Source organism: Nannospalax galili, unplaced genomic scaffold (assembly GCF_000622305.1).
Source record: "Nannospalax galili isolate Female #2095 unplaced genomic scaffold, S.galili_v1.0 scaffold87, whole genome shotgun sequence".
NCBI lineage: Eukaryota > Metazoa > Chordata > Mammalia > Rodentia > Spalacidae > Nannospalax > Nannospalax galili.
Genome location: NW_008360320.1, coordinates 3,945,619 through 3,956,671, shown reverse-complemented (window position 1 = coordinate 3,956,671; position 11,053 = coordinate 3,945,619). Strand labels below are relative to the sequence as shown.

Genomic DNA, 11,053 nt, shown 5'->3' with positions numbered 1-11,053 from the left:
CCTTGCAGAAAGACTCATTGTTTTTGCTACTAACACTGAGATGCTGGCATATGCATCTCTAATCTGTATGTATCTGATTATCGTAGTTATAATCAGTTGCACTTGGATCCTTGGAGCCTGTGTATGTCTATAAAGTCATCAGGTAGATTTCAGTGGTAATGTTTATCACCTCTACTAATTAGTATGATGTAAATTTCCATGCTTCCTCCTCAAATATAATACATTTTTTAAAATTTGTTGATTTTTTTGTGTGTGTGTGTATATATCACACAGAACATCCCAAACCATCTTATTCAACTATACAACCACTTCCCAGATGGCACCCTCCCATAGCCTCCATCCCCCCACTAGAGCCCTTATACTCTGATATCCCTGCTACTGTCTGCTGTGTTGTTGGCACACCCAGCCATTCCCCACTACTTGTCCATCTAGTGAATCTAGTCAGCCTATCTAGAGGTCTTTGTTTTAGGAGGGTCAGCTGTTGCTCTTCTAGCAGCAATCAGTTGTCAATATTCCTTTAGATAAGATTAGGGTCTGCTGTTCATTTTCCCAGTTCTATCCTGGGTTACTATCTGGGAGTCCTTTGGGCCACCCTGGCCAAAAACTCAAAAGAAGGTATCTCATATCTGGCGTTGTTGCTTGTTATGTAGCCTTTAGCTATGCATATGGACTCTTAAAAATTATATTGGCCCCTTTAATCTTTGGTTATACTTTCCTTTTGGGTGTTTAAGGTCATACAGTTGGCCCAGATAAACCAATTTATTTTTACTCTTAAGGTCGTTTGAAGATCTGTTTCTCAGGGGACACATGGGCTTGGGAGGAGCCCCTGGGTCCTTTCTTTTACCAGTTCCTCCTATGTGAAGATAAGTCAAAGGTCCTGCTCGACCATGGTTGTCTTCGCTTGGAAGCATGGAGGATATGATTCCTCTGTGTTGACCCTCCTATTTGTAGACTGGACACTGGTTCAAGTCCATCTGGTAGGGTCTCCTCAGCCTCCTTGATACTCTTTTAACTCTATTTCCCTTGATATCTTCATTTGCTAAGTGGAAATGGTTCAGAATATGATCCCATAAGGTTGTTTTGAAAATGGAATAACTTAAATGTGCAGTGTTTAGAATGAATAATGCCTGGTGAATACAAATGTTTAGTGTTTGTTAATTTTCATGTAAAATAATAGCACATTATAAGTAGAATTATAATTTATAATATTGTGATTGTGATATGTCACCATTTTATATAATAATTTTGTGGAGATAAGGTATTCCAATTACCATATTACTTGCTTCAAAAATCAGTGTTTGACACAAAAATCATTTATAGAGGAACATAATTTTTATCATTTTTTCTATGTAATAGTTTCTGTGTTTCTATTACAGTGAAAAGAAGGCAAATGTTAGGTTTATTATGTGTTAATAGGTATTTTATGTTATTTTGTGTAATCCACAAACATTTCTGCTAGGTGAAAGTAATAACTCCTTTTGAAATGAGGAAGTTGAATTTTATAAAGGACCAATGTTTTACACAGATATAAGGGTTACTATAATAGAGCCTTATTCCAAACTCAAGCCTTCACTGCTAATCATGTCTTACTAATCGGGAGAGATTCAAAATACATTACTGGTTGGCATAGGCATCAACCAATCAAAGTGGATGCCATTGTCATTCAGCAACCCTTCTGTAACAGATGTTAATGTCCTTATGAAATTTGAAGGAGCCATGATGGGAAGGAATCTCTAAAGAAGGGAACCTGTGGAGCACTTAGAGCACTGGCCATTTTCCATCTATAGTGGTCGTTTTGATAACTTAATGTAGTAAGCATATGAATTTTTTGGTTATATTTTTAAGTAACATGTTTCTAGGATTAAACACTACTGAACATTTCTTATTTGTGATTTCTGCTGAAATATGTTCCTGTCTCAGTTACATTGATCAATTGAGCGTCAGTTAACATAGATTAACTTTATAGTCAACCATTTAAAAAGTGATTAGTTTGCAAAACTCTAGAGATGGAAGTTTATATGTCACTGTAATTTATAGTATTTATTGAGGTTTTAAGTACCAGAAAAGCCTGATGTTTTCCAAATGTGAGTTTGTTCTCACTTGTAACTTTCCTTGTTACATATTCTCTATCTACATCCAATAAGGATACAACGAGAATGAGTTTTACCTGTGTATATGCTCAAATGTGCACGCATGTGGTTGCACACACATGCACGCACACACACACACACACACACACACACAGTCTCTTCATAATATGATAACAAGAATCTCTATTAGTAGTTATATGAAAGGAAAAAATATATGGGTTGGAGATTTTAGACATTGAATATATTGTCTCATTTGTGTTAAATGATGAATTTAAATCAGTTATGTGTATTCTAATACTTTTAGTTTGAGCCACATGATATTACCAATATTCAGCCTTTTTTACATTAAAAAGGGTAGTCTCACCTGATTCAATCCAGTAAGAGGTATGTGTTGCCAAAATATTGAATCATTTTCTTGAGAAATCTGTTTTTACTTTTTTCTCCACATGTGGACTGAAGATTTCATTTTAGTTTTACTCAGTTGCTAGTGGCTAGGTGTTCTCTGTTGCAACCAGCAAATACTTAAGTATTACTTTTCAATGCACACACCATTTCAAGCTATACTTCCACTATTGTGTGAAGCAAGTTAACATTTTCTGTTATATATTTATACAGGGTCCATTTGTCTCTATCTGCAAGAGTATCTATAGCCATATTCTTGGCTAACAAATCACTGAAAACTCATAACAGAGTTTTGTGGATATTGATATTAAGACTTAAGTCACTCATACAGACCAAAATGTAGGACAGTGCTTTAAACATTTGAACATTCTTCTGTATGTCATTTCAGTTCATTATAAACACAGACAGATTGGAGAAAGTACCAGGAAATAATTTACAGTTTATTATATAGCTTCTGTATAGTTGCCTATGAAATATGAAATATTCTGTTTATTAACAGTACAATCCTCTAAACCTGAAAAAAAAAACCTGCTCTTATAAATACTAATGGACAGCAATTTATGGCTGTTATTTGTTTATATTCACATTTCATTTTTTGATTTCTCACTTATCCATTACCAAGCCATTAATGACCCATCTTTGTTTATACATATTAGGTAATTTGTGCACTTCACACATTTTTTATTTATAAAGATTTTATTCTTACATCAGTGTTTATTTTGTCTATTAAATTGTTTGTTAAACTGGCATAATATGAAGCTGTTCCAGACAGAATTTTAAATATGTTGTCTTTTAAAGATAACTGTTTCTAGAAATGATAAAATCAGATATTATTGCAAGCTCACCCTATTTCTCATATGATATGCTTTTGTTTGTTCCTGTGAATGTCTGCACCAGAAGTCTGCAGAGATCAGAGCCTGCTTTGTTTTGCTGAAGTCACATTAACCTGCCTCCTTGCAGTATCCCCGAGAACAGTCTGATACTGGATGCATCTCTGTACACTTGCATCTTCTAGACGTCCTGTTTTGTTTTTCGGGTGTATTCACTTGTCAGGACTTCACAGGATATAACATTTCTCCCCGCTATTTTTTTTGTGCCTCTTAGAAATTATGATAGATTTTGTTGGGGAATTTTCTTTTTCATTTTTTTAAATTTTATCCTTCTTTTCCCTTTTTATTTCTCTTTTTAATTTTTAGTAAGAATGCCTGGCATGAAAATGACTTACAGATTTATTCTTTCATAGAATTCTTTTATTTTTATTTTATGTGTATTGCCTGCATGTATGTGAGTGCACCTGTGCTGGATAGCTTTAGTGTCAACTTGACACACCTGGGTTGAGGGAGCCTCAATCCGGAAATTGCCTCTATTGGACTGGCCTGTGGCCATGTCTGAGGGGCATCTTCTTGATGAGTGATGTGGGAGACCCAGCCCACTGTGGGTGGTGCCACCATGGGCAGGTGGGCCTATGTTGCATAAGAAAGCAGGCTGAGTAGGGGCCAAGGGAGCAAGCCTGTAAGCAGCGTTCCTCCATGGCCTGTGCTCCAGCTCCTGCCTCCAGGTTCCTGCCCTGAGTTCCTACCTTGGGCTCCCTGATGAACTGCGTGCAACCTGGGAGATGTAAGACAAATAAGCCCTTTCCTCCCCAAGTTGGCATTTGTTAGAGTATTTTATCAAAGTGCTGAAGAAACAAACTAGGACAGACCTAGTGTGAGCTACTGACAAAGCTTCAAGCTCAGACTCAGGCTCCTGGGAAGTGTGTCAAAGGCTTCCACAGAGGCAGGGGCAAATCACACTTGCCCTTTGGAGATGACAAGACAGGAGGAATGCACGTAGCCAGTGCAGGTGGCTTTCTAGGAGGAAGAGCTGAGGGTGGTGAGGCCACATGATGAGGGACAGAAAGGATGCAGGCAGTGTCTGGATTTTCCACTGTCCACCCGGTGAGATGGAGGGTGAGTGGGCTGGGGCAGGATGGTGATGAGCCCAGCTTTGGACAGCTGTTCAGGTGCCTGTGTGAGTCTGGGAGGTATTTCCTCAGGGTCAGCGCACAGAGGGGACCCGTGCCTCTGTTTCAAGCTGGAAGCAGGACTTGGTAATGTGTAACAGTCTCCTGCATGGTTCTGGTGTTGAAAGCGTGAAGGGGTCATAGAGAGCAGCTGAAGCTTGGCACTCTGAGAGGCCAGGAAAGGCCATAGGTGAAAGTGCAGCTTCAATTGCAGTACTGGTCAGAGTGTTTTGTCACAGCAATAGAGAACAAACTAAGACAGCACCCATGTCATAAAATGCCACAGATGTCAGAAGAGGGCGACATAGAATTCTTTTTAAAATTTATTTTCATTGATTGAATTTGTTTGACAATTTCATACACATATATAGTGTCTTCAGTTCATTCTCACCTGCTAGTCTCTTGTTCCCCCCACAACCCTTGTATTCCAGTCCTCCCTATAGGTCCCTTTCCCACATTAATGCCTTTCATCCTTGACCCATAGTCCAGTTTAGCTGTTAACAAGCCTAGTCTTATGCAGGTCTATTTCAGGCAACTACAGGTACTGTGAGATCTGGTTTTGTTTTGATTTTTAGCAATCCTTTCTTTTATAACTTCCTTCTATTTTCCAAAGATACTTCTTGGTTTTTGTTTAGTTATGCTGTCTCTTAGATTTCTATTAATATTAACTTTTTTGAGTTCTGCTTTTTAAAAATATTTGGAAAATTTGACATTACTTTGACTGAAACATACATTATATAGTATTATACATTCCATTATTAATTCCCATAGATATTGAACTGAAGGGATTTGCATACAGAACAGTTTAATGTCCTACAGTGTAAATTTGTGCTATGCATATATCCAGTTTATTTGCTAATTTTCACCATCTATAGCAGAATTTTTAAATTACTTCTTTAAAAAAAATCCAAGAAGGAATTTTTTAGTCTCTGTGCACATACTTTAAAACTGAATTTATTTAAATTCCCTGTAAGTTAACTCAAAAATATTTCCCTCTAATTAGTTTTATCTTAAGCTTAGTCATAATAAGTACTAATTCATGAATGAATCTAATATATCTTAATAATTTTTAACCTTGTCGTTTTGGTTTTTAAATAGTGTCTTCTATACTTTCTGAGTATTTTCTATTTTAATTTCCACAATACCACAATCATTTGTTCATTTCAACACAGTGAAATCATTTTTTGACCTATCGTTGTTGCTACTTTCATGTAAGTATAGCATTATAATTTATGTTCTGCATCTGGATTTCTTTTAATGTTGCACTGTACTTATGATAGCTTAATGGAATTTGTCTTTATAATAGTATTTTGTTTGAGATAATAATGTCTTATGTGTTCAGTGTCCTCTGTCCTAGTTAGCACCGTCAACTTGAGAGGAAAGCCTGGATTGCAAAAATGCCTACATTAGATTGACATATAGCCAAGTCTATGACAGCTTGTCTTGATGATAGATGTTGGAGGGCCCAGCCAACTGTGGGCAGCACCATCCCTAGTCAGGTGGACCTAGGCTGTTTCAGAAAGCTAGCTGAGCATGGGCCTGTGAGCAAGCCAGTAAGCAGTGTTCCTCTATGGTTTCTGCTTCAGTTTTGCTTGAGTCCCTACCCTGACTTCTCTCGGTACTGGACTGTGACCTAGAAGTATAAGCTGAATAAGCTTTAAGTTCTCTAAGTTGCTTTTGGTCATGATGATTATCACAGTAACAAAAACAAACTAGGACACTCCTAATACCATAGCACTATTAAAACACTTGAAAATATGTATCCTCGTTTAGATCTCCTAATCTCTCCTCTCCTCTCCTTCTCCCCTCCTTTCCCCTCCCCTCCCCTCCCCTCCCCCCTTCCCTCCCTCTCTCTCTGATAATCCCTAGCATATGTTCTCTTTATTTTTACTCAGGATCATGGGCCCCTTTTGGCTTTCATCATCAATCATCAGCAGAATTTTTCTTTTTTTTCTGTTAGAACTATATCCCAGTCCTTTGCAAAGTTTGTTTGATAACTTTTATTTTTTTTTGGCATATTTGTTATGGTGACTCACCACCAGTTTATAATATCTTATTTGTTATTTGTTTTTGAGATAGTGTTCCACCATGTTACAAAAGCTAGACTCAAACTTAGAGTCTTCTTTCTCAGCCTCTTGAGTGCTGAGATTACAGAACTCTAAGACTACTCCTGGATATCTTTCCTTTCCTTTCCTTTCCTTTCCTTTCCTTTCCTTTCCTTTCCTTTCCTTTCCTTTCCTTTCCTTTCCTTTTCTTTTCTTAACTTGGAATTAAATATATTAGATAGTAGATTACTGATTGGTAAAACTGCCTATATGATACCCCATTTCTTTAGAATTTAAAGAATTCATGTTCTATTAAGTGCTTGTAATTTCTTTTTGTATCTCCAAATGGGGGCAGAATAGCTTACATGCTTACTTTGTGGGAGTTTTTTCAAATCATTCTCTTAATTTTCTTATATAATTTCTAGTGATTCCCAATCGTAGATTGATACAATCATGAAAATGGAAGAGACTTTCAAGCTTACCATGTTTCAAGAAATTTAAGTTTACTCTCTGGTACTTAATTTCCTTTCTTGGTATCTCTGTCTCTTATCCAGCAACTCTATGTTTTTAGATAAACCTGAATCATAAAATCAGCAGTAGTTGTCACTGTTGCTTTTCTTCTCTCTGTTTCTTTTCCTCCTATATGCATCTTTCCATCATTGAAAAAAATACTTGATTTAAGCATTCTAGAAATGTAAATAATACCTGTATCACAATGGGGGTAAAAAGAGTGTGGTATTTGAATAAAGAAAATGGAGATGATATCAATGATAGTAAAATTTAAGGAAGGCATGAAAAAGAGACAGGTTATTACTGTGGGAATATAAACCTGAAATGTCAAACCACTCTATCAGTACCAATGAAAAGGAATTTGCTTCCAGAAGTGTCCAGTGAGTGAGAAATCAATGTCAACACAACTTGAGAAGATACGAAGTTAACATACGCATAATCCTAGTTACAAACTTCTAACAGTGCTAATAACCTTAGAATGCAGGATCATTGTCTATACAAGATATTATTTCTAAAAGTAAATTAGCCTCATAAAAATTTCTATGACTCTGCATCAGAAAGGTCTTGAAAGATTCTAGTCGTCATTGAAGAATGAATGAAAATGACGACTAAAGCTCAACTATGTAAATTTTCATTGATTATGTGTTTAATTTGAGATCTGTTTTGAAACTGTTTTGAATGTAAGCATTAATATAGACACTCAGGCTCACATTTTCTCTACAAATGTACATTTTATCTACAGTGTCTCTCAACCTTCAGTTTTTAATTTATAATGATTTTCAAGAACTTTGTTTTTGATATCAGGAGGACTACAGAGAATTAAAATAATAGACAAGCTTCATCCACTCACTAGCCCCTATCTTATTGTCTCAATATTTTTTCTAAAATTAAGCCAGATAATAGAGCTCAGGTTAAATTTATTATTGACAATGTGTATATGCATGTTCTTGCTACTATATTTAGCAAAACTTAGTGATTTCTTTCTGAAAAGCTTCTAAAGGTATTTGCATGCAATCATACACAAAATTCCTGGTTTCATCCCAAGTAATGAATATAATAAACATATACTGCAGGGTAGCACATGTCTATAATCCCAGCACTTGGGAGGTTGAAGCAAGAGCATTGTGACTTCAAAGCGAGCCTTGGCTACATAGTTAGGCCCTGTGTTGGGGTGGTGAGGGGAAAGAGGTGGGGAAGGGAAGGGAAAAGAGGGAAGGGGAGAGGAACAGAGAGGCGAGGACGGAATAGAAGGGGAGGAGAGGAGAGAAAAGAACAGAGACTATCAGTCCACTCAAATTGAAGAGATACCTTGTCTATATCTGTATTTGTTACTTTTGTTTTACTGTGATAAAGTTTCATGACCCAAATCAAATTATAAAAGAATTTATTTGGCTTATGGTTCCAGATGGTTAGAGTTCATAATGGCTGAAAGCAGTGGTAGCAGGGAACATGATCAGGAATCTGAGAGATCACCTCTCCCTCTCCACCCACCATACACACACGCACACACACACACACACACACCACAAACACAAAGCAGAGAGAACTAACTGAAAGTGGGACGAGGCTATAAGTTCTCAAAGCCTGCCCTCAGTGATATACTGTGCCTCCTAAAGGTTCCATAACCTCCTCAAACCAGACCACCAATTGGGGACCAAGTATTCAGATACCTGAGCCAATGGGGGACATTTGTCATTCAAACCACAGTTACCAAAGAATGATTTTAGAAAATGCTGGTAGGAGAAGGAAAAAAGAGGGAAAATATTGCTTTTTTTTTTTTAAATGAACATGGTTGATTTGCTGTTAATACTTTAAAGAGCCTGAGAATTATCAGCTTTCATGAAGAAAGCTTCATTTTTTAAAAAACTATAAATATAGTATCTTACTGAATCCAGATTATCTAGACAAGTAGCCAGAGGGCTGAAGACAAATTACTTGTATCTTCAAATGTTCCTAGAATCTAGATCTCTATAAATGTTAACTAGCTGGAATACCTCTTCATTTTTCAGAGTCATTGGTGTACCTAATAGGGACCTCTTCTACTCTTTGCCACAAAACATAATAGTTGCATTAGAACCATAAAAGTGATTCAGAGTCCATTAAAAGAGTAATTTGGAGTAAGCATCCTTATGGTCTTAACTGGTGTTAAGCAACAGCTTGAATATGCTAAGGCTAACATTGTTCTCTTTAATAAAACAATTGAGAAAATGATTCCATGGAGCTCTTATTAAGCTAAAAAAATTGGAGTCTTAAAAGCCAAGCATAGGCTAAATATTTTTAATTCTTTGAATGATATCTATAACACTGAATTTTTAATTTGTTTTGTAATTTCTTGCTATTACATGTTTTCATTCAATTATAGATAAAATTTTAAATTAAAAATTTTTAATTATTTACCAAATCAAAATGAACAGAATCTTGAAAGTCAAAGAAGTTGCATGCTTATATTGCTATGAAGATTAAAATAATAACACTATTTAGAACCTAGATCTCTATAAATGTTAGCTAACATTCTTCAGATGTAAGGAAAGTATTTCAGCAAATTGTGTGAAAATTTTGATTGTCATTCAGAAGCTTGTATTTTTAATAATGAAGAGTAATAAAAGGGGGGACTGGAGAGAGATCAGTGGTTAAAAGCACTGTCTTCTCTTGCATAGGACCCAGGTTCAATTCCCACCATCCACATGGTGGCTAACAACCATCCTTAACTCCATTTCCAGGGGATACAACACCTGACTTTCTTGGGCATTGTACAACACAGGTGAACTTACACACATTCAGGCAATACATGTGTACACATAAAAATAAATAAAATAAAATAAAATAGAGTAATGTGAGGGATTGAGTTCTTTTATCATGTAGAATATTATATGTGATTTACAGAGCTATTGATTCTTGTTAAAATATGTTGGGAAAAATCAACTTTTCTCATAAACAGTAGATTGATTTAATTTACATTCATGGAAAAAGAAAACTTTATTTCTACACTCCCAAACTTGAAAAGAAAATTAAGAGCAGAAGTACAGTCCTGTCAGAGTTTGCAATTGTGGTCACCATCATTTATTTGTGTAGCAAAACAACATGCCACTATTATCAGAACTTTCCTTTTCAGAAGGATTTTTTTTTTTTTTTTGGTCTTTTTGAGACAAGGTCCCTGTAGCCCCAGCTGTCCTGGAACTCACTATGTAGACCAGGCTGGCCTTGATCTCTTAGCGATCCATCTGCCTCTGCCTCAGAGTGCTGGGATTAAAGGCGTGTGCCACCATGCCCAGCTTCAGAAGGAATCTTAAAGGACATGTGTGTGCAATGTTATTTTCATTGCAAAGTGTTTCTAGGTCTGTGTATATGAATTTTCAAAACAAGAATGTATACAATCTATTTAATATTACTTTTAGTAGTTATGCTAGTGTATATATCTTCTCCAGAAATAGATTCAAGATTTTTTTGAAACAATTATAGTTTGTATTTAAGCAGATAAAATGATGTTATAGGAATACGTCTCATTTCAGACCATACTAGTTTAATATAAAAAATTCAGAGACATTCAGAGCATGTTTCTAGTTATATGTGATGTGCTAAGTAAATTTTTCATTACAGATTGTATTTTAACTCTTTTATCTTAAATATTCTATTATTTAACTATGCATTTTATTTAGGATAGCAAAACTTCTAAAATACCCAGCCCATAAACATCAGTTCATCCATATTGACTCATTGTTGAAGTTCCATTTACTCTGTGTTCAGAAATTAATTCTAAACTAGCAGGTCTTTAACCTTTTAAATTAGAAATATAATCAGAGTAAATTCAAAATTAAGTGGCTCAGTCTTGTATTCATAGCCCTTGATGCTATACGGTAAGATCCTGTTAAAAAAATTGAAGGCCTGTTCTCTCCACCACTTGTTCTACTGTGTTCATGAGCCTTAGGTGTAGAGGTTCAATTATAGATGTGTCCCTTAGGTTTGGGCATATCCCAGACACTTATCCTGTGTGTGTGACCAGATCT

At 35.9% G+C, this 11,053-nt stretch overlaps 1 protein-coding gene across 4 annotated transcripts in view; it reads left to right on the top strand.

Annotated features, from left to right (window-relative positions):
- The window catches only part of Mbd5 (methyl-CpG binding domain protein 5), a 505,686-nt gene that overhangs the window by 151,872 nt on the left and 342,761 nt on the right, over positions 1-11,053 (top strand). The window lies entirely within an intron of this gene.